The 22,378-nt window shown below is 35.1% G+C and overlaps 1 long non-coding RNA gene across 1 annotated transcript; it reads right to left on the minus strand.

Moving 5' to 3' along the window:
* Positions 1 to 3,846: 3,846 nt before the first annotated feature.
* LOC131657024 (uncharacterized) lies at positions 3,847 to 4,404 on the minus strand. Its single transcript, XR_009300438.1, has 3 exons — positions 4,258 to 4,404; positions 4,073 to 4,168; positions 3,847 to 3,987 (listed from the first exon to the last, which is right to left on the minus strand). It is a non-coding gene; the product is annotated as an uncharacterized LOC131657024 (long non-coding RNA).
* Positions 4,405 to 22,378: the final 17,974 nt, after the last annotated feature.

The following is a 22,378-nucleotide window of genomic DNA, read 5'->3' on the forward strand; positions in this document are numbered from 1 at the left end:
GATACTTATAAGATTTGCAGCCAGTCCTTGTACAAGCAAGACATTATTCAGATTAGGAACACCAGGACATCCTGACTTGCCAACACCTTTGACTTCTCTTATTTCTCCATCACCAAGAGTCACATAAATGGTTCCATCAAGTTTGATGTCTACTAATAAGTTATTTCTCCCAGTCATATGATTTGAGCAACCACTGTCAAGGTACCAGTCTTCCTTGGCAGGCATTCTTAGAGAAGTGTGTGCTACTAGAGCAACATTCTTAGCTACCCACTGTTGCTTCATGTTAAGAGTATCATATTTAGGTTTGGCTTGATGTGTTTGGTTTGGATATCCAACTAGTCTGAAACAGAATGGCTTTATGTGACCAAATATTCCACAATGGTGACACCTCCATCTTTGGAATTTCTTCTTTGTATGGCTCTTTCTTCTGTTTCCTTAATGTTGTGACATTGGTGCTGACATATGGTTTGTTAAGTAAGCTTCAGGTTTTGATCTCCTGATTCCAGAAGTGAATTCCGCTTTAGCCACAAATCCTACCCCAGACATATCTCATGCTCCCTGCCCAAACTCCAAAATTTCTTCCAGAGTGTCAGTTCCATTATTCATCATTCTGAAGGATTTAGTTATTTGATCAAGTTTGTAGTTCAACATGCTCATTTCACTACTGAGAGAGTCTATGGTTGCAAGATGTTTATTCTTCTCAATTTCCCGCTCCTTTATGATTATCTTTTGCTTCTCCACTTGTTTGCAGACTTCAACATTCTTGATACACAACTTCTTGTATGAGACAACAAGCTCATTAAAGGTTAGCTCATCATCACTGGAATCATCATCAGATGCATAGACACTTGTTAGAACTGTGACATGTTTTGCAGTTTCCTCTTCAGAATCATAGTCAGAGTCTTCATCAGACCAAGTGACAGACAACCCTTTCTTTTGCTCTTTGATGTAGGTAGGACATTCAGCTCTATTGTGTCCATATCCTTCACATCCATGACACTGAACCCTTTACCTTGATTGGGCTTCTCTTTAGCTTTGAATCTTCTGCTAGGATCATACGTCTTGCTGATGTCATTGGAAGTGTTCTTGACATTGGGTTTGGACTTCTGATCAACCCTTTTAATGAACCTGTTGAATTGTTTTCCAAGCATGGCTATGGATTTTGATAAATTTTCATCACTTCCACCATTGCTTTCTCTTGAAATATATCCAGTGTTGGAAACAAAAGCTATGCTCTTGCTCTTCTTTTCAACAGAATCACAAATACTCATCTCAACGGTTTGTAGAGAACCAATGAGTTCATTCAGCTTCATGTTGCTGATGTCCTGAGCTTATTCTATAGCAGTCACCTTCATAGCAAATATCTTAGGCAGTGATCTGAGGATCTTTCTTACCAGCTTTTCTTCAGACATTTTTTCTCTTAAGGCTCCTGAGGTATTTGCAATCTCAAGGATATTCATGTAGAACTCATGAATGGTCTCATCCTCTTTCATCTTGAGATTTTCAAACTTGGTGGTAAGCATTTGAAGGTGTAAACAGGAGGGGTGCCTGCTCTGATGCCAATTGAAAATTCTAGTAACTCACACGCGATGTCGTACTGGATGTTATGACATCCATAATCACACAGAATAATACTTTAAAACAGAAAAGCATAAAAACAATAAAGAACACAACAAAATTTTCACCCAGTTCGGTATACAACAATACATACTTTGGGGGCTACCAAGCCAGGGGGAATCCAATATAAGTAGTATTAATTCAGAGCTAAATTCCCCGTTTACAACTCCTCACTTAAGACCTACCCAATGCAATTCCAATCCAATCCTAGACCTGAGTATCTCCACTCACCCCCCTTAATCACAACAGTGATTACAAATAGACATTAATCAAAAGAGAGAAGACACACTTCAAAAACACACCTTGATCTGCTTAAAAGCTTCAATCAAGAGACACACACTCGTTCTTAAAAGCTTTGAGTGACAAAGTACAAAAACAAACTATTCCAATACAATCATCAAAAGATAATTGCTTGGAGTACAAGAGACTAAAACACACAGACACAGAACTATGGTTCTTTACAATTAACAAATCTCTCTGCCTTCTAAATTAGGATTGCAGTCTTCTTATATGCAGCTCTTGGGCCTCATGCTTTCCAAGAAACAAATTAGGGTTAACCAAGTTAACCTAATTTACACGTCATCAGGTTGTTATAGAATGTGCTGTTAACGAAATCTTCTAGGAGAAATATTCAGCACACAATAAAATGTTTCTTAAATTGTAGATTGAGAGAAATCAGGAAACATAATAATAAAATATAACAGCTCCTGCTGTCAAACATGGATGTCATGACATCGGTCATGACATTCAAAACCTGTATTAGTTTAAACATATGCAGCATGCATAACACCATATAAAGCATGTCATGACATTGGTCAAGACATTAAACACCCAGGTATGTTTTACCACAAATGCATCCAACATGAAAACACCTACATGAAGCCTAATCCAACTTTCCTAAAGATACCATCCATAAACTAGTCAGATGGATTTTCCTTCTTAGACCCTAACATGGATACTTCTTTCCACCAACATGAGGAATTTCAAAAGCCTAAGTCTCTGCTACCCCTCAAAGAGGTTACATTAGTAACCCTATATTTGGCACAAATAATATATCTTCACAAGCGCGAGTTACCTAAATAAGGTGTCACATTCATTTAGCCAAAAGAGCTAAGTTGACCAGACGGAGATCCCTAACCCCAAGCCACCTATGCTATTAGGCTTGCACGCATCATTCCAACTAAACCATGAGAACCACTTGCCCTCCCAAAATAACATATATATGCTTCCAAGAATTAAGCCTCTTAAAAATCAAATTAACAAGTGGATCTTAAGTAGCTTCATGATTGAGGCCTTCTTTTCAAATACCTGAGATCCACTTGAAAAGAAGGCCTCAATTTTGTAGTGAAAGAAGTCACTAGCGGAAATAAAAAAGCATGATCTACAATAACTCCTATCAAAATGATTTTAAAGAAATTTACTGTGAGGCCGGAAGCAAGCTCAAAGTCTTTAAGGATAACTATGATAGTCCAAAGGTTCTCAATAGATGGCTTTCCTAAGATAAGAGTGCCATCCATGTATTGCAAATGAGAGACCACCAAATTTGAGGTGAATATCATAAATCAATGTGAAGACCCAACTCAATGACCTTACCAGTCAAGCCACTCAATCCTCCAGTCTCTAGCAGAAAAAGAAAAGGAGCTAGGAGGTGTCCTTGCTTTTAACCCCTTACACTACAACACGGAAGGGCTTTAAAAGCGCTTTTTTTGGCCTTTAACAGCGCTTTAAAGCGCTGCCAAAGCCAGCGCTGGCGTAGGCTACGAAAGCGCTTTTAAAAGCGCTCTGGTAGACCCCCCTATAAGAGCGCTTTTTCTGGAAAAAGCGCTCTGGTAGACCCCCTATAAGAGCGCTTTTTCTAGAAAAAGCGCTCTGGTAGCCCCCCCTACTAGAGCGCTTTTCCAGAAGCGCTTTGGTAGGTTGATTTTTTTTTCTTTTTATTTGATCTTTGGCAGCGCTTTTTGTAAAAAAGCGCTTTAGTAGGGGGACCTTTAAGAGCGCTTTTTAAAAGCGCTGTCGTTGCTAAATGAGATATTTTAAAGTGCAGCCTATAATTTCAGCCTCCCAGATCGACCTGTAATATTTTCGACCTGTAATATGTTTTCAACCTGTAATATTTTCGACCTGTAATATATTTTCGACGATATTATTTCAGCCATCAGTAAGACAATATATATACTATTATAATACCATTATAATATCCAAAATTATATATATATATATATATACATCATTACAACATCAATAATATTATAGTTCAAATCGACACAAATCCTACATGAAAAATTGCTTAATATAAAATTGACACAAATCTTCTTTGATTTCTTCCAACTTAAGCTTCGGGTACGCAGCAGCACGGAATTCGTCAAGGTACTACAAAACAAAAACATAATATGAATGATATATTTAGTTAAATGTAATAAATTATATGAAATTATCTTAAGTTATAAATTCATACCGTGAGCGGAATCTCTAATTGATTCGCCTGAAGGATTTCTTTCATATACCTCAAAACAAAGTATCCGCAATCGTAACTGTTTCGCTGTTGCGGACACTACATAGAAAAACAAATAAGATTCTATAGTTGTCTTGTTTTATCAAGTAGCATAAATATTATAAGCAAAATTGTGAAAAATAATGTACCTGCACTTGGATCCATGTAATGTTGTTTGATTTAGTCCGGGATACCTGTGCGTCCCGTTGACTTCGGAACACTTGTATTGATCTAATTAACAAATATATAAAAGCATATGTTTAGATCAATCTCACAAATAAGTAAATATATATATATATACACGAATATATATTTAGAACGATCTCACTTACAAATCAACGATGTCCTTCATAGCCGGATAATTGGTCCATTCACCATTTACCGAATTCAGATAATACACGACTTCTCTTATAGAGTGTTCTTATAGCTTCATACTAATTATGATTGACAATTAAACAACACTCCTTTCATCTAAAATCTTCATTAAATATTATATCTTCAACAGTTGACATTACTAGCTTTTCATTTAGATACTACGTTAAAATAATGCTTTAAGAACACTCCTTTAAGAGTGTTCTCTTTTACATTACCATCTTCTCATTCTAGATTAATAGATTTACGATTTGAATCTTTAGATGATGGACTAATGATGGTTTAAGCTTCTATTCAAATTTAATTTTACAAAACTACTATTTTGCGAAAACAAGAGTTAATATTACACAACATATCAGTGTAATATCAGTGTCAGCCTTAGAAGTTAGAACAAAATTATCCATACAATTAGTAGAAGTTATGAAATGAAGAAAAATATTCATACAATTATACAACATATCAGTGTCAGCCTTAGAATTTAGAACAAAAAACTACTTGGAAGACTAAATTCAGAAACTTATAATTATAACACTGCAATTCATATGGAAGACCAACCCAGAAACATTGATTACAGTTATACAATTTAGAATCGATGAAAGAAACTCATAGGTAGTGTGTATCGGAAAGCAAATAGTGAGCAACATAGTGGGAAGACTTTACCTGAACAGAAGCAGCAAGAAGATGTTGATTTTGACCAAGAAAACCCTAAAATCCCACAGAACGGCGTAGCAGCGGCGGCGGCGGCAGCGGCGGCTAGTTGGTTTGAGAGTGAGAGTGAGACGACGACGGAGGGACGGAGGAGTGGCTGAGACCACGGCGGAGGGAGTGAGAGCGAGGAAGCAGAGAGTGTGCGTGAGCGAGAGGAAGAAGAAGACGAGTACGGATGTTTTGTGTTTCTGAATGAAATAGCGTGTTTTAATTTTATGAAAATTTTAAAAAGGGCTACCAGAGCGCTTTTCAGAAGCGCTTTCATATGCCCCTTTATACCAGCGCTTTATTACTAAAAGCGCTTTTGTACCCACCCCCTATAAGAGCGCTTTCAAAAGCGCTTTCATACCCACCCCCTATAAGAGCGCTTTTACAAAGCGCTTTCATACCCACCCCCTATAAGAGCGCTTTTAGAAAGCGCTTTCATTACCCCCACCTATAAGAGCACTTTTCTAGCGTGATTTTTAATTTTGTTTTTAGCCAAACCTACCAGAGCGCTTTTGGGCAAAAGCGCTTTCGTAGCTGCGCTTCTAAAACTTAAATTTGGCGTAGTGTTATATATTATTCTTTGTTTTTGTTTGAACTCTTGATAAGATTGTTTACATTTAGAGTTAATGGTATTTTTGTTTTCTGATCATTTGAGCAAGTTTTATTTTTTCTGTAAATTCTTTTTCTGATTGCACTTTTATATTATAGTTTTGCGATTCTACAAAATGAGAACATGTGATAGAGAATAAAAATAAAACTCGTTCTAAATGACAAAAGATAAAAACAAAACTAGCTAAAATAGCGAGGGGCAATATTACGCACAAACTAAATGATTTTAAATTTAAAGTTTAAAATTGCAAAAAAATAAAAAATAAAATTTTAAAAAAATTGCTCAAATAGCATAGACAAAATAACCATTAACTCATATATTTAACTCTCGTTTTTTTACATATGTAATATTTACTACTCATGTTAAAATATAATTAATTAAGTTAAATAAATAAATAATTTAATTTATAATTAAAATTATGTTTAATCCATATATATAATTAATTAAGATCTTCTATGTGATCGAAATTTATCAAATGTTCAATTAAAATAATTATAACTAAGGATAAAAATAGGCTGGACTGAGATAAGATTTGTCAAACTTAAGTCTGACATGCTAAAAAAATTCAATGTCTAAGTTTGACCTTAGTTTGTCAAATATATATTTTAAATTTGTGTTTGACCTTTTCGAATGCTTGATTCGTATATTAGCCATTTAAAAAGCATATTTTATTTGAACATGTGTAAATAAATAATTTAACTAATGTTTAAATTGACAAACAAATTAAAAGAATAACAAAAGTTCATTTTTTTCTTAAATGTAGAGAGAAAAAGTCCAACTTCTCTCTACTTTCTCTTTTTGTTTTTTTTTTTGGTTTACTCCTTGGTTTATTGTTGAAGATGGATTAGAACATGGCGAAAAAGAGAGGGTTCAGGCATATTGGTTCTAAAGGGGATTTTTTCCTCCGGGTAGAAAAAAGATCCAAGGGGAGGAGTCATGGTCCGTTTCGATTTTTTTCTCGGAAGTGCCCGATAGGATTAAGGCAGTAGACATTTTTGTGCTCTTCGGTTGCATCTGAGATATGGTCGAAGTGGTTATGGCGTCTAAGAGGAACAAGTTGGGGAAGAAATTCGGGTTTGCTAGGTTTCAAGAGGTCGAATATACTAGATTTCTTACGGTTAAACTTGATAACGTTATTATCGACGGGAAAAAGATCCATGCCAACATTCCTCGCTTTTTGAGAAGAATCGTAATCTCTTTGGGTCACGCAGAGAATCTGACAAGCAAGAAGGGTCCTATGGTAATGCATGTTTGTTCTTTAAGGAAATCAAGGTTGGACAAAGATATTTTGCTTAGGTGGTTAAGAACAATAAACAGGCGACAATTGTTCTAGGAGAGAAAGTTATGTTTCAACTCAGTTTTCTGTCGGACGTAGAAGACATTGCAAGGTTGAATAAGGCTTTTGTGGGAATTGTGTTAAACCTTGGTATGGCTTATAACATCCACACTTGCATAGAGTCAGAGGTTTATTTTTTTATCAAGGTTACACCATTGGGTGATAATCATTGCTTATTGGAGGAGGTTATGAAGGGTGAGATTAACAACTTAATCAGTGAAGGTAAAACTTGGCGGAGACAATGGTTTTTTTGGTATTAAGGCATGAAAGGCTGAAGATGTAAATGGGGAGAGGGTAACTTGGTTGAGATTCTATGGCATTCCATATCATGCTTGGATTTTCAAATTCTTTGATCTTATGGCGTCAAGGGTGAGTCACTCTGTGTGTGCTGATGATAGTACCTTAAAGGGTGTTAACATGGATATAGCTAGGATTATGGTGAGAACATCTTCCACAACAGTGTTGAATGAGAGTTTTAGTGTGGTGATTGATGGGTTTGTTTTCATATTGAAAATGTCCGAAAATACTCATGGTCCCCTTCTTATAGTCATGAACCCGAAGAACATTTTTCAAAGGTGGAAGAGTCCTTGTCGGATTCTGAGGAGGGATGGAACAATATTTTTGAGGAGAATAATCAGGATGTAACCAGGGAGTTTTCATCTAACGATTCACTTGCCTCGAGTGATGTTTTTGATGCAATTGAAAAGGTGGATAGAGACCCGAGAGGTGTGGTAGGTAAAAAAGTTTTGGATGATAGGGGTCCAGATCCTAGGTTGTCAGTTGAAAAGGACTTTGTGGCTTGTACTTTCGATGGAGCAATTGGTGTGGCTAAAGTTGCTGTTGAACAAAGACCTATCCTTGGTGGGACCCCTAAGATCTTCTCTCCTAAATCTATGGATTTTATAGAATATGTATCCGTGGACACTTTTTTCAAACCTGAGATTATTGGCGCTATATGTAAAAGTCCTTTTACCAAGGGTAAAAAGATTAAAAGCATTTATGATTTGAATGGGACTTTGTCTATGAAGAGAATTAGGCCAGAGAAGAAATCTATGAAGGAATTCATCCTTGGACGGAGCAAACCAAGCAATTTCCATGATTATTGGATCGTTTAATATTAGAGGGCGTGGTGGATTGGTTAAAAGGAACCGCATTAGCAAGATTATTAATCAAGATAACGCTGATGTTTTTCTTATTCAGGAATCAAAAGTTGCTGTTGTGGATTATGTATTAGTTAAGAGTCTTTGGGGAAAGGAGAATATAGCTTGGTCTTATTCTAGTGCGGTTGGAAATTTTAAGGGATTGATTACTATGTGGAAAGAGAGATATTGCAAGATGATCTGTAGCTCCAAAGGAGAGGGTTTTCTCGGGGTGAAGATGAAACAAAGGGACAAAGTCATTTGTATGGTCAATATTTATTCTCTTTGCACGACAACTTTGAAAAGAGTGTTGAGGAAATCTTTGTTAACTTGATGTCAAGATACAAAGATAGGGAGTAGTATTTGGCAATGGATTTCAATGCGGTTGTTTGCACTAAGGAGTGAAAGGGGAGATCGGTCTTGAGCAGGAATCTGGAAATGATGGATTTCACGGATTTTATCATTGATAGCCAACTTGTGGATGTTCCGTGCAATTGTAAGTCTTTTTCTTGGTTTAATGGGGACGGAAGAGCCATAAGTAGATTGCATCAGTTTCTTCTTGTGGATTCTCTGGTGGATAGTTGGCAGGTAATGGGGAAAAAGAATAGGGATAGAGATATATCTGACCACTTCCTGATTTGGTTGGTTTGTATTAACTCTGATTGGGGTCCTAAACCTTTTAGAGTTAATAATAATTGGTTCGATAACAAGGACTTTCTCCCGTTTGTTGAAAAGGATTGGAGGGAGTTGAAAGTGTATGGAAGAGCCGACTTTGTTATCAAGGAAAATTTTGGCTTCTTAAAGTTAGCTTATGGAGATGGAACTTAGAGGTGTTTGGCAAGAGAGAGCTGGATATAAAGGATGGTGTGAGAGAGATTACCAAGGCGGACAGGATTTTGGGGGTTTGTAGGGATGAGCTTGAGGATGATGTTATGGCTACAAGGAGTGTTGCTCAAGGAGTGTTTGGTTGAATTTGAGGATTAAGGAGAACATGTTTCCCCAAAAATCTAGGCTAAAGTGGGATAGTGACGGAGACTGTAACAGTAGGTTTATTCATTGCGTCATGAAGGAAAGAAGGCATAGAAATTTTATTGGTTCCCTTATCTAGCAAAATGTTTTGGTGGAATCGATGGGAGGTGTTAAGGAGGAGGTTTAGAGACACTTCTCTGAAAAAGTTTGTGGAGGGACCTAATTAGGTTTTTCAATGATTTTCATGGAGGTAATGGTGTTTTGTCAAAAGCGATAACTTCATCCTTTTTTACTCTTATCTTGAAGAAATTCAATCCTTTGGGTCTAGATAATTATAGACCTATTTGCTTGGTCAGTTGCTTGTATAGGCTCTTACTAAGCTCATCACGACTAGGTTGAAGAAGGAATTGGCCAAGTTAGTCGCTCTTTGTCAAAGTGCTTTCGTTTCGGATAGGAAATTATTGGATGGAATCCTTGTGGCTAATGAGGTGGTGAATTTTTCCTTGAAGGAGAAGAAGAGTTGTTTGATGTTTAAGGTTGACTTCAAAAAAGCATACGATAAGGAGAGTTGGAAATACCTCAAGTATGTCATGGTTAGAATGGGATTTGGGGAAAGATGGTTAAGGTGGATGAATGCTACAATGTTCTCCAATTACATGTCCATTTTTGTGAATGGAAGCCCGACGAAAGAGTTTTAGGTTGGAAGGGGGTTAAGACAGGGAAATACAATATCTCTTTTCTTGTTCGTTCTTGTGGCGGAAGGGTTAATCGGTTTGGTTAGGAAAGCTAAGGAGTTGGGTGAGTTTTCTTGTTTCAATTTAAAGGTATGTGTGAGGTTGATATCCTTCAATTCGCAGACAATACTTTGTTGGTAGGAGATCACGGGTGGAATCACATTTGGGTTCTCAAACGGTTCTTATAGGTTTTGAGGTTGTTTCAGGGCTAGGGGTTAGTTATCACAAGAGCAAGTTGATTGGCATTAACATTCGCATTCATCTTCTTAATGAGGAGGCAAATTTATTATCATGCAAAATCAAGGTAGTGCCTTTAAGTTTCTTGGTATCCATATTGGTTCCAATCCGCGTCGTATCTGTTCTTGGTGGCTGCTGATTGATAAATTGAAGGCGCGACTTTCTTGTTGGACATGTAGATTTCTCAACCTGGGAGGTAGAATTACTCTTTAGAAATCTGTCCTCAGTAGCCTTTCAATTTTTCAGTTATCTGTCTATAGAGCTTTGATTTTGATTTTCAAGGAAATTGCCAAGATTCAAAGAAATTTCCTTTGGGGAGGGTTGGAAGATAAAAGGAGTATTGGTGGGAGAAAGTTTGTTTGCTGGTCGAAAAGGGAGGATTAGGATTGAAGAAAATAGAGGAATTCAATATAACATTATTATTGAAACGGAAATGGAGGGTTTTGAAAGAAGGGGAACCTTTGTGAATCAACATCCTTAGAGCGAGATACGAAGATTTAAATTATCATTTTCTTTCGGGTGTTAGCGTATCGAGGGAGTTTCTAAATCATCTTGGTGGAAGGATTTGGTATCATTGGAGAAGAGTAAAAATGTTGATATTTTCGATAGAAGCTGATGTTTCAATTTGGACAGTGGGACTGCTATTCTATTCTGGTATGTAGTTTGGGTCCAAAATCGAGCGCTGAAGGATTTGTTTCTTGCTTTGTTCGTCCTAAGCACCTATAAAAGGGCTACTATTTTGGAAATTGGCAACATAATTTTGGATAAGTGGTTTTGGGGAGATTTTGGAGTGAAGGGTCTCTTGTTTGCTGTTCAATTCGCAGATCTGCAGGCTCTGTGTGCAGTTTTGGAACAGTTTATTCCTATTTTTGCCTCAGTGGTTTCGGTTGACTGGCAGCCAAACAAGATGGAGGGGTACACTGTTAGAAGCGGGTACGAATTACAAATATTTTCCTAGGTTGCCGAGCCATCTGTCTAGCTTTTCGATCAAGTTTTTCTTTTTTTATGGAAATCTGTTGCGCCTTTTCGGATTAAGGCTTTTGGTTGGAGGTGTTTTCTGAATAGGGTCTCTACGAAGGATCAATTGTTTCGTCGGGGTATTCTTTCTTACCCTTCTAATCCCAATTACGTTTTTTAAACGGTTGTTGAGGAAAGTTTGATTCATCTGTTGTTGTTCTGTGATATCTCGGGTTCGGTGGTGAAGATATTGTCAGATTGGGTTGAGATGCCTATTAGTTCTTATGATTCCATTAGGGGGAGTTTCTTACTTTTGCTCAATTTTTTTAAGTCAAAGAAGGTGAAACATGGTAAAGAAAGTTTGGTTTGGTTGACGGTGTGTTGGTCGTTGTGGAGGGCAAGGAATGCTATCATATTTAACAATGAAGGTTATATTGTGTCGGATATTGTTTGGAACATTAAGATTTTGGCGTGGAAGTGGTTTTTTATTGGCGAAATTTCTTTCTCCAAATATAATTTTTATAAATTTTGCATAGATCTTTTGTATTATTTAGTTTAAGTTTCATTTGGATTGAAATTTCTCCTTTTTTCCGAGTTTCATCTCGGCTTTTGTAATTGAATTAAAGTACCCTTAATACTCTTTAGTTCATCCTTGCTTAAAAATAATTAAAAGAATAATGCGGTTGCATTTCTTTTTTTAGTTGCCTTAATAAATTTTATGATACTATTTATTTTTGAAAACTAAAGAAAACAATACATACCATTCATCATAAAAAGTTTTCAATTTATTTCTGTAAAATTTTCAAATTAATTAATTTTATTTTTGTTGTATTTTAATTTAAAGTATATAAATAATAATAAATTTGTTTATATTTATTTAAATATACAATTTTGATAAATTTTAAAAGACATTTTTAAAATTTGTGGCATAATCTTTTTAATTAAATAAAATTGAGTGTCTGCACATAACTTTTTATTTAAGTGAAAACATATAAATATACAATATTGTACCATATAACTATGCAGAAAGATTAGAGTCAGAAAGATTAATTCCAACATCTCACTTGTTTATCTTTAAACGCATAAATTTCAGCCACTAACAAAATAAAAATATACATAAAGTTAAAAATTAAATTTAATTAGATTACCATATAGAAAGGTACATAAATTGTATCACAAAAAACATAACATTCCTTCAATAATATGACTTTTGCTTTCTTTAAGATCACTTTACTCCACAATAACAGCTAGTACAATTCACAATAGTAAGGAAGAAGAAAATTAAATAAAAAAGAAACATTATTCTTAATCAAACAAAACCATTATTCTTGAATCTACCTTGTGTTGCAAAGGAAACAATCCAAGATCCTAGACCAACCTACTCTTAACTGTGGATTCAACCTGTTGCTATATAATCTTGATTCTCTCTTAAATTCTTCCATGGCTTCCACAAAGGTGTTTAAGTTTCTTAATGGTGGAATATAGAGAAGTAAAGGAACAGCAGAGGAAGCTAATGTCAACAAGAAGTGAATCATGTTTTTTTTCTTTGGAAGTTATGTGAAAAAGGTAGTTTTGAATGTTCTTATTGTTTTTTTTTTGTATGTGGAAAGTTCCACACAAATATTTAAGGGTTGAAGAAGAAGATTGGTTATGATGAGTTAGAATGACTATCAATGAAAAATAGCAAGAGAATATATAGAGATATTCTAGAAAAATGTTAAAAGGTTTTCTTTATTTTATTTTGATAATCTAAAATTTAAGTAATTTGGATTCTAAAATTCACCAAAATAAAAGTATATCTCAAAAAATCATTAAAAATATTCACAATTATTCATCAAATTCATGACAACTTAGGAGGATATAATATAATTTTGAAATATAAATAATGAATATTTAAATTTTTTCATATATTTAATTTTAATTTTAATTTTTTTATTAATTTATAAATATCACTCATTTATTTATATTATAACATAAATATAAATAAATATTGCCAGTTAAATTACCTCACCAATCTAAAAACTAAAACTATGTACATATATTATTTTTTAATATTTTTTGTTTATATTTTATTTAAAAATACTAGTATAAATAATGTTAGAGTAGGTGAAGTAACCGGAAATTTATTAGTTGGAATACATGGGTGCCAACTCTAAACAAATTATTCAGCTTATAAACAATTTTAGAAAATATATAAGCGAAGTCTAATAAATTAGACAATTTCTCAACATAAACCATGCATCTCTCACGCACTACCGAAATAACAAAACTATCTTTGTGTTTTCGTAGATGTATTTTTGAAAGTATTTTTTTTTTAAAAAAAATCGTGAGATTTTTCGTAGATGCATCTACAGAACCCCTTAAAACATAGCGAAACGTGAGATTTTCCAAATTAATTGAAAAATCAGAATGTTCCGTAGACACACATCTACCAAAGATTTCATGAACTTAATTAATTTGAGATTGAGAAATTAATTTGGGATTTTCCCAACTAATTTGTAGCTTAATTTAAGATTTTTCCAATTAATTAGGAAAAATCCCAAATTTCACTATGTTTTAACAATATGTAATCAAACTTAATTAATTTGGGATTTTTCCAATTAATTGGGAAAATCTCCAATTAAATTACAAATTAATTGAGAAAATTTCAAATTCTCAATAAATTGAGAAAAATCTTCGGTAGTTACATCTATGGAAAGATTTGATGAGTTTTGCCAATAGAGTGTTCAATAGATGCATCAACGAAACTAGTGATTTTCTCAATTAATTGGGAAAATCTAAAGTTTCCCTATATTTTATACACATCTACGAAAACAAGAAGCAAAATTGAAATTTTGCGTGGTGTATAAGAGACCTATGAGGTTGGATGAAAAACTTTCATAAATTTTCATAAATTATATAGATGAGTTTTTTAGTTAATTGTTTTTCCAAGAATTGTGATTTTTGTAGTTAAAAAGTCAAAAGTACCAATAGAAACATACCCGTTTTGTCTCTAAATACATACTCTCTCCGTCTCAAATTATAAAAGAAAAAAACAAAATCATTTGACTTATAATTTTTTTTAAATAATGTATTTTGTAAGATGTAAAAAATTTTTTAATTAATTGTCGGTATATAAATGAGTTAAATATAATTTACACATAATTTTATCTTGAAAGAAATGAAAAATAATTTTTTCTCTAATATTTTGGGACAGGAAAAATACATTTGAATATACCAATTTTTTATTTTATTTTCATTAAAAAATATTAATATAGTTAACTTGTTTTTATATGGATAAGAATTTAATAATACAAATATTTATTTAAAAATTTTGTCTCATAAAAATTCGCACATGCCATCGACTCGTGCGCGTCATGCACTACTCAATGTGCATTGAAAGAAACAATTAATATGCATTCGTCACAATCATTAACTGTAATTCCAATAATCAATTCACAATTAGTACCAGACATTCAACGTGCCATTAATTCCAACCGGTGTGTCCCTCCTTCATCAGCTATTATTACTCATCAATAAGCAAATCAAGTTCTTATGTTAGAACATCTAATCTGGAGTTTATCGACAAGATTGTAAATATCAACATCAATAATGAATGTTTCAGTATTAGAATAACAGAGGAGATTTGTAAATCAAATCAAGTTCTTATGTTAGAACATCTAATCTGGAGTTTATCAACAAGATTGTAAATATCAACATCAATAATGAATGTTTCAGTATTAGAATAACAGAGGAGATTTGTGATTGTTCAGACGTGAAAAATAAAAGGACGGATTTGGAATGGATCAACCAAGGTGAAGAAGACGATGATGAAGACTCTGAATCATCCTTCATACTAGAGCTATCAAAATGGGCCGAAGCCCATGGGCCGGCCCGTCAGGCCCGAAAATAATTAGGGCTTGGGCCTTATTTTTCGAGCCCATTTACATCCGGGCCTTTTTAAGCCCAGCCCTGAAAAGCCCTAAAAAATATGGGCCGTCCCGTATGGGCCATGGGTAGCCCACCGGTCCGAAAAAAATTAATTTTTTTAATATAACTAAAAATTATCATTTCCTAATTCATAAAGGTATGCTATAAACAATTTGCGTATTTTAATTTATTTTTAGTATTATAAAGGTATAAATATCAAACAAAAGTTGATGGTTTGACTTAATTTCAAACTAAAAGGTTTCATCCTAATATGATTATGTAGATAGTATAGAAAAGACACCATGATATATTCTAATTCAAAATAAGGTTGAAATGAGATTTAAAAAGTTATGATGTAATTTTTTATGATAGGATAGAGTTAGTACAAATCATATATATAACAATTTGCTATAAAATAATATCCCATCAATTTAATTATAATTGTTATAAAATTTTATAACAGTTTGTTGTTATGATTGTTATAAAATTATAATTGTCATGAATATTTATATCTTAAAATTTGTTGGAACAAGTAATTTAATTTTGTGTGCAAAATTAAATATAATTTCTGATGTATTTTGAATAGTTGAAATTAAGTTAATATGTTGTTTTACATTTTAATTGTAACTTATATAGATTATTTAGAAATTGTAATTTTGGATATGAAAATGGGTTTTTCGGGCCCGGCCCTGAAAAGCCCGAGGCCCGCATGGGCCGGCCCGTTTAGGGCCGGGTAGCCCATTTTGACAGCTATACTTCATACCACCTTCTATGGCGGCCATGGAAGATGATGAGAAGAGAGAGAGGTTGGTGAACAATGATGATCATTTATTAAGATACTCAAATTTTATTATTGATGCGGGGCTCGAGAACAAGCACGATTCAAAAAGTCGTGAAGAGACAATTCAGGCGATTAATAATAGTGGAGAGGGAGAAGTCATAACTCATAAGCGCAGGCGGCAATCATGAGGCAGAAGTTCAAGAAACAAATCTGAACATTTGTAATTCCCACGTTTCAAGACAATAGACTTCTAAGCCCTTGGGGATGGAAAAAGATTCACGTGGACCCACACTCAATTGTTTAGACGGTTGCAAGATGGAGGATGTGGGTAATAACCAAACCAAAAGCCTAATTCATCTTAACAGCCCATTTATGGAAGAAACACATTGTGATGACTTGCCCCGCGTGCTAGTATCAAGCAGTGAATAGCAACGAATATTTTGGAGACTCAGAAGTCTACGAGTACCAGTAAACATTTTGAAGCGAAAACATCGAAGAGGGTAACTTCCCAAATAGGGATCAAGAAAAATCCAAGAAAGAACAAAATCTATCCAACTCAAGCAAAGATAGAAGATGAAGACGAAGAAGAAGGAGTGTCATCCTTAGAGAAAAGAAGAAATCTTGGTTTAATAGGAAAAAAGAGATGAATTAAATATGTTTTTACAAGCATAAGAAATGTACACAAAAGTAGGTATCACATTATGTTGATTTTAACATCGTAGGAGATGAACCTGATAGAGTAAATTAGAGACTATATCATGGGTTGGAAAAAGAAATAGCAAAAGATGTGTGGGACTTAGGCAAAGATTTCGGCCTAGTTCATAAGGGGGAAGAAGGAGAAATTGTTCAAGATCTAGAGGTTGGGGTGAGCAGGGGGCAGGAGATTCTAGCAAGGTTGTATTTCGGGTTAGGAGATTCTAAGTTTTTTTCGATGTCCATTAGATTTATTAGTTACAACATTAGAGATTTTGGGGGGATGGCTAAAAAAAAGAAGTGAAAAATTTGACATGTAGGTAGAAACATGTTTTTATTTGTATTCAAGACACAAAGTTGGAAACTATAGATAGTAACTTATGCTTATCGGTTTGGGGACCTAACAATTTCGACTTCGCATTCAAACCCTCGAATGACAGGTTTGGGGCATTCTTGTTCTTTGGAATAATAACATTCTATCTATAAGGAATACACATGTTTTAGAGTATGTCCTTTGGATGGAAGGAGAATGGGGGGAGGAACATACTACAATTAACCTTGTCACGCTATACGCGGCGTGTGGCAGAAGAAGAAAATCAGCTTTGTGGACTAATTTACTCATCAGAGTCAATCGAAATAGGGAGGATAGAATCTGCATATTGGGGGATTTCAACGCTATCAGAGATATATCTAAAAGAAGAGGAGGAAATGAGGCTATTTGTATGAATGAGATAGAGAAGTTTGATAATTTTATATCTGACACAGAGCTGATTAACATCCCTATCCAAGACAAAATGTTTACTTCGTAGAGACCCGAGGGTACGATAATGAGTCGGCTTGACATATTTTTGTTTTCGGAGAATATGAACAGAGCTTGGCCGAATTGCACGCAGTGGTGTCTTGACAAAGGTTTTTCCGATCATTGCCCGATCATGTTATGTGAATCATCGCTTGATTGGGGGACAAAGCCTTTTCGTATGCCAAATTGTTGGAGGGAAATACAAGGCTATCATAATTTCGTCATAAAAAATTAGAGGTAGATTAATCTGCATGGGTGGGGCATGTATGTTCTGAAGGAAAAGTGAAAAAAGATCAAGGAACGACTTAAGGAATGGCACAAGAATTACTTTCAAAACTTGGAAGGCAAAATTAAAGAGAAAAGGGAAAAGCTTAACAATTTGGAGATCCTTGGAGAAAGAATAGGCCTTTCCGAGGAAGAATTGCAAGCGAGGAGCGAGATCTCATCAATATTTCACAAATGATCCAATCTCAACTATAGTATTCAATGGCAAAAGGCTAGATCGAAATGGATGAAGGAAGGTGACGTAAACTCTAAGTATTTCCACAATTGCATAAACAAGAAAAGAAAAGACAATGAAATATTATGCCTTGACATGAACGAAAGAAGGGTTATGAAGGCGAAGGAAATTAAATAGGAAATATTTGACCATTTCAGCCGCCAATTTGCAAGAAGAGGCACTAGTGCAATCCCGGAGAACTTAATTTCTAATTATATCGAAGACGCTCATAACAAAGAATTAGTGCGTGAATTTTCAGAAGAAGAAATCAGAAGAGGTGTGTGGGAATGTGATTACGACAGAAGCCCAGGGCAGGATGGTGTTAATTTTGGGGTTCGTGAAAGAATTTTGGGAGGAAATAAAACAAGACTTCATGAGGGTTATGACTGAATTTCATGAACACGATAGGATAGTGAAAGGAGCCAATAATTTGTTTTTTGTGCTGATTCCTAAGAAGAGCAACCCTTTGAAAATTTTAGATTATAGGCCGATTGCGTTAATAGGTTGTATATACAAGGTGATATCCAAATTCCTTGCAAATAGATTAAAGAAAGTGAATGGATATATAATCTCTGAAACACAGTCAACCTTCATATCAAAGGAAGATTTTTTATGGCATTCTAATTGCGAACGAGATTGTGGATGAGGCTATGAGGAAGAAAAAGGAAATGCTTATGATCAAAGTTGATTTCGAGAAGGCGTATGATTCAGTGGACTGGAGTTTCTTGGACTGTATGATGTTAAAGATGGGTTTTCATGAAAAATGGACGAAATGGATTGATGAATGTTTAAAATCCATGGTGGTTTCTATTTTAGTTAATGGTAGCCCGACTAACGAGTTTAGGATGGAAAGAGGATCACAGAAAGGCGATCCCTTGTATCCATTCTTATTCCTTATCGTGGCAGAACATTTCAGTATGCTGATAAAAAAGGCAGTTGATTGCGGCAAATTCATTGGGTACAAATTCGAGAAAGGAACTTATCGATTCACCCCTTTGCAATATGCTGATGATGCCTTGATTATTGGGGAAAAATATGGACAAATATCAGGGTTATTAAGTCGAATTTATTGCTGTTTGAAGTTATGTCAGGTCTAAAGGTTAATTTCAACAAGAGCTCAATTGTAGGATTAAACATTCACGATAGATGGCTTGAAGAAGCCGCAAAGATACCGAATTGTCAAAAAGGTTATGTCCCGTTTAAATATTTAGGCCTTCCTATTGGTTCCAACCCGAACATAATTGCAACATGGAACCTGTAATAGAGACTATTAGGTGTAGACTTTTGAGATGGAGAAACCGTTATATTTCTTTTGGTGGTCGTGTAGTGGTCATCAATCAGTCCTTCACGCACCTCCTGCCTACTTTCTCTCGTTCTTCAAGGCTCCGTGAGATATCATTTCTAAGGTAGAATCTATATGTAAATAGTTTTTATGAGGCGGGAGCGAGAATGATAGAAAGATCAATTAGGTCAATTGGGAGAAAGTGTGTGTTCCACACGAGGAGGGGGTTGGGTATTAGAAACTTGGAAGTGTTTAATTTGGCTCTATTAGGAAAGTGGAAATGAAAAATTAAATTAGAAAGACACGGGTTATGGTTAAAAGTGTTGAAGAATATATATGGGGAGATAGAGGTCATGAGGGGTATTATTAGTAGAGAAGACTCAAACTGGTGGAAAAAGCTTTGTGATATAGAAATACGGGAATGGGAAAATTCAAATTATTTTTCTGTTAAGGAGGTGTATAAGGATTTAACAAATATCGGGCCTGATCATTCTACTTTTGTGTGGTCTAAGATTTGGCACAAAGCGATACCAACAAAAATTTCATATTTTTGCTGGAGGTTGTTTCAGAAAAAGTTTAGCTACTAAGAACAACCTTTATAGAAAGAATGTCATAGATCAAGGATCCATTAGGTGTATGGAATGTGTCGCAAATGAATCTATACCTCACTTGTTTTTCGAGTGACCCTGTTTTTCAAGTATTTGGAAATTCATTTGCAAGTGGCTACCAATATCCATTTCTATTCACATATAAAGTATGGCTCATTATGCTCAAATTGAAGGTCTGAATGGAGGTGATAAAGAAATTTTTTCGAAAGCCCATGTGATTTGGTAAGAATGTGTCTAGAGCATTTGGAAAGCTAGGAATGCCAAAATCGTCTGCAACAAAGAAGTGTAAACTAATTAAAAAGCTAATTAAAGACATGTTCGAGTATTCTTGGAGATGGTTGTCCTTAATTAACGTGGATGTGCAATTCAACTATGCTCAATGGATGACTAATCCTAGGCCTTGCCTCAGCCTTTATTTTTAAGCTGTTCATCGTTTCGGCTTCAGTTTGGTTCAGGATTTTCTAGTTCATCGAATCCTCTTGTTACTCTCTGCATTTGCCGTAATTGTTGCAGCATGTGGTAAAATTGGTAGTTCAATCGATTTTGGTTTGATCGCATCTGGAGCTTCTGCGTTATTATTTAATGGATGGTTATGTTCTATAACAAACTTTGTCTTTTGTTTCTAGCGCTGTTTCTGGTCCAGAATTGCAGTTTGGCAGGGTGTGTTGTTAGTTTTTTCTGCACGCTCTACTTGGAATGGAGTATTCGTTCAGTGCTCTTTCAGTTAGTTTTTGAGCTGGGTATGGCAACATTATATTCTGTTTGGAGTCACTTGCCTTGGTCTTTGGTTGTTGGAGTTTCTAGTTGTTGGTCGTCCTTTTCTTGTCGGTGCTGCTTTGCGGTTTCTTGGTCTCGGCAGTAGTAATCTAGTAGTGTAACAGACTTGATGATCTTATATTAATTTTTTGAGCTGGCTAGTTTTATGGGGCAAGGTTGATTTGGTGCCATCTAATTTAGGTGTGTTTTTTCAGTGTTTTAAGTTTAGCTAGTGTGGTGTAATCTTGTACTAAGATGTTTTTTTAGTTTGGGGCTACTATCAATTTAGTTGCATAGTGGTTGTGTTAAGCTATTCTGTTAGCATACTTCTATATGTTAGAACAAGAAATGTTCTGATCAATATTCTTAGTTTTGATGATAACATTAAGTATGAATTTTGTATAAGACAATGTGGTACTCTAATCTTTTACGTTTTCCATTTCAGGAAAAGCATAAAAGAGTATGCATAAATCAGTGTTCAGAAGCACTGACCCAGAAGTTTTGGATGGCTTCATCAGAACATGGTCTGGCAAGACATCAGAAGATGGTCCTGCATAATCAGAACATGAATTGGAAAGCATCAGAAGATGGCAGTCAGAAGTGAAAGCTCTGAAGCTCTAATGGTATCACGCTCAAAGCACTTCAAGTCTAAAGACAGAAGTTGCATCTGCACCAAAACTGGAGACTCTGAAATTCAAACGTCTATTCTACACATTCTGAGTCCAGAAGAAAGTACAAGATGAAAAGGCTATAACGTCAAATCTCTGACTAACAAAAAGAACGTTAGAAGCTACAAAAGGCAAAGTCAATAAAAGCAGCAAAAGCATGGCTCGAGGTAGTTGAAAAAATTGTGAAACATTAAATGCAGTGTTGTACTATTCACGCAAAGCATTAAATGCTCCCAAAGGTCATTTCCTCTCAAGCGCCTATATATAGAAGTTCCATTCAGAAGCAGCATACAACACTCTTGCGAAATTATACAGAAACGCTGTCAAACTGAAAAGCAAAAAGAACTTCATCTTCAACCTCACAACTTTGTAATATCTTAATGAGTGTTAAGAATTAGAACTTAAGAGAAATATCACTTTGTGATTACAGCTTTATTATAAGCAAGTTATACTCTTGTAAACATTTATTTTACATTGATTGTAAAAGGATTTCCTAGAGTGATCAAGTTGTGATCTGTAGACTCTAGAAGACTTAGAGGGCGTCTAAGTGGAAAACCATTGTAATCAGTTGGATTAGTGGATTAAATCCTCAGTTGAGGTAAATCACCTTGTCAGGGGTGGACTGAAGTAGTTTAGTTAACAACGAACCAGGATAAAAATAATTGTGTTCTTTGTTTTTATCTACCATTTTGAGAAGTTACACTTATTCAATCCCCCATTTCTAAGTGTTTTTCACTCCTTAAATTGGCATCAGAGCGCCGGTTCTAGGTGCAAGCACTTAACCGTGTTAGACAACGACCAATCCCAACAAGAGAGGGATTTAGCAACTCATGGTAGCTTGATGAACAATGGAAGAATGGAGTTGAAGAAACATCAACGACGATTTGCCGACTCTTCATGTGTTTCCAGCTCCTTCTACCTAAAACCTCTTATATTCCCGCTTCTATTACAAGTATATAGTATGTTATAAGAATAAAAACTAAATGAGCCCGATTCGCTACAACGAACTTTTTCTTCATGGTTAAGTCTTTGAGTTTGAACCGCCTTCAGCAGACCGCCAGAGTTCTCTACAGGGAAATATGGTTCGCTACATCGAACTTCCTTTCTTCAGCCTTAAGTATTTTAAATATCTTCCAGAAACCGCCAAAGTTCACTACAACAAAATATGGTTCGTTGCAGCGAATCTCCTGCGATGTTGCTCATTGCTAGTGAAACTAAGAATTTT

This window comes from Vicia villosa, linkage group LG3 (genome assembly GCF_029867415.1).
Source record: "Vicia villosa cultivar HV-30 ecotype Madison, WI linkage group LG3, Vvil1.0, whole genome shotgun sequence".
NCBI lineage: Eukaryota > Viridiplantae > Streptophyta > Magnoliopsida > Fabales > Fabaceae > Vicia > Vicia villosa.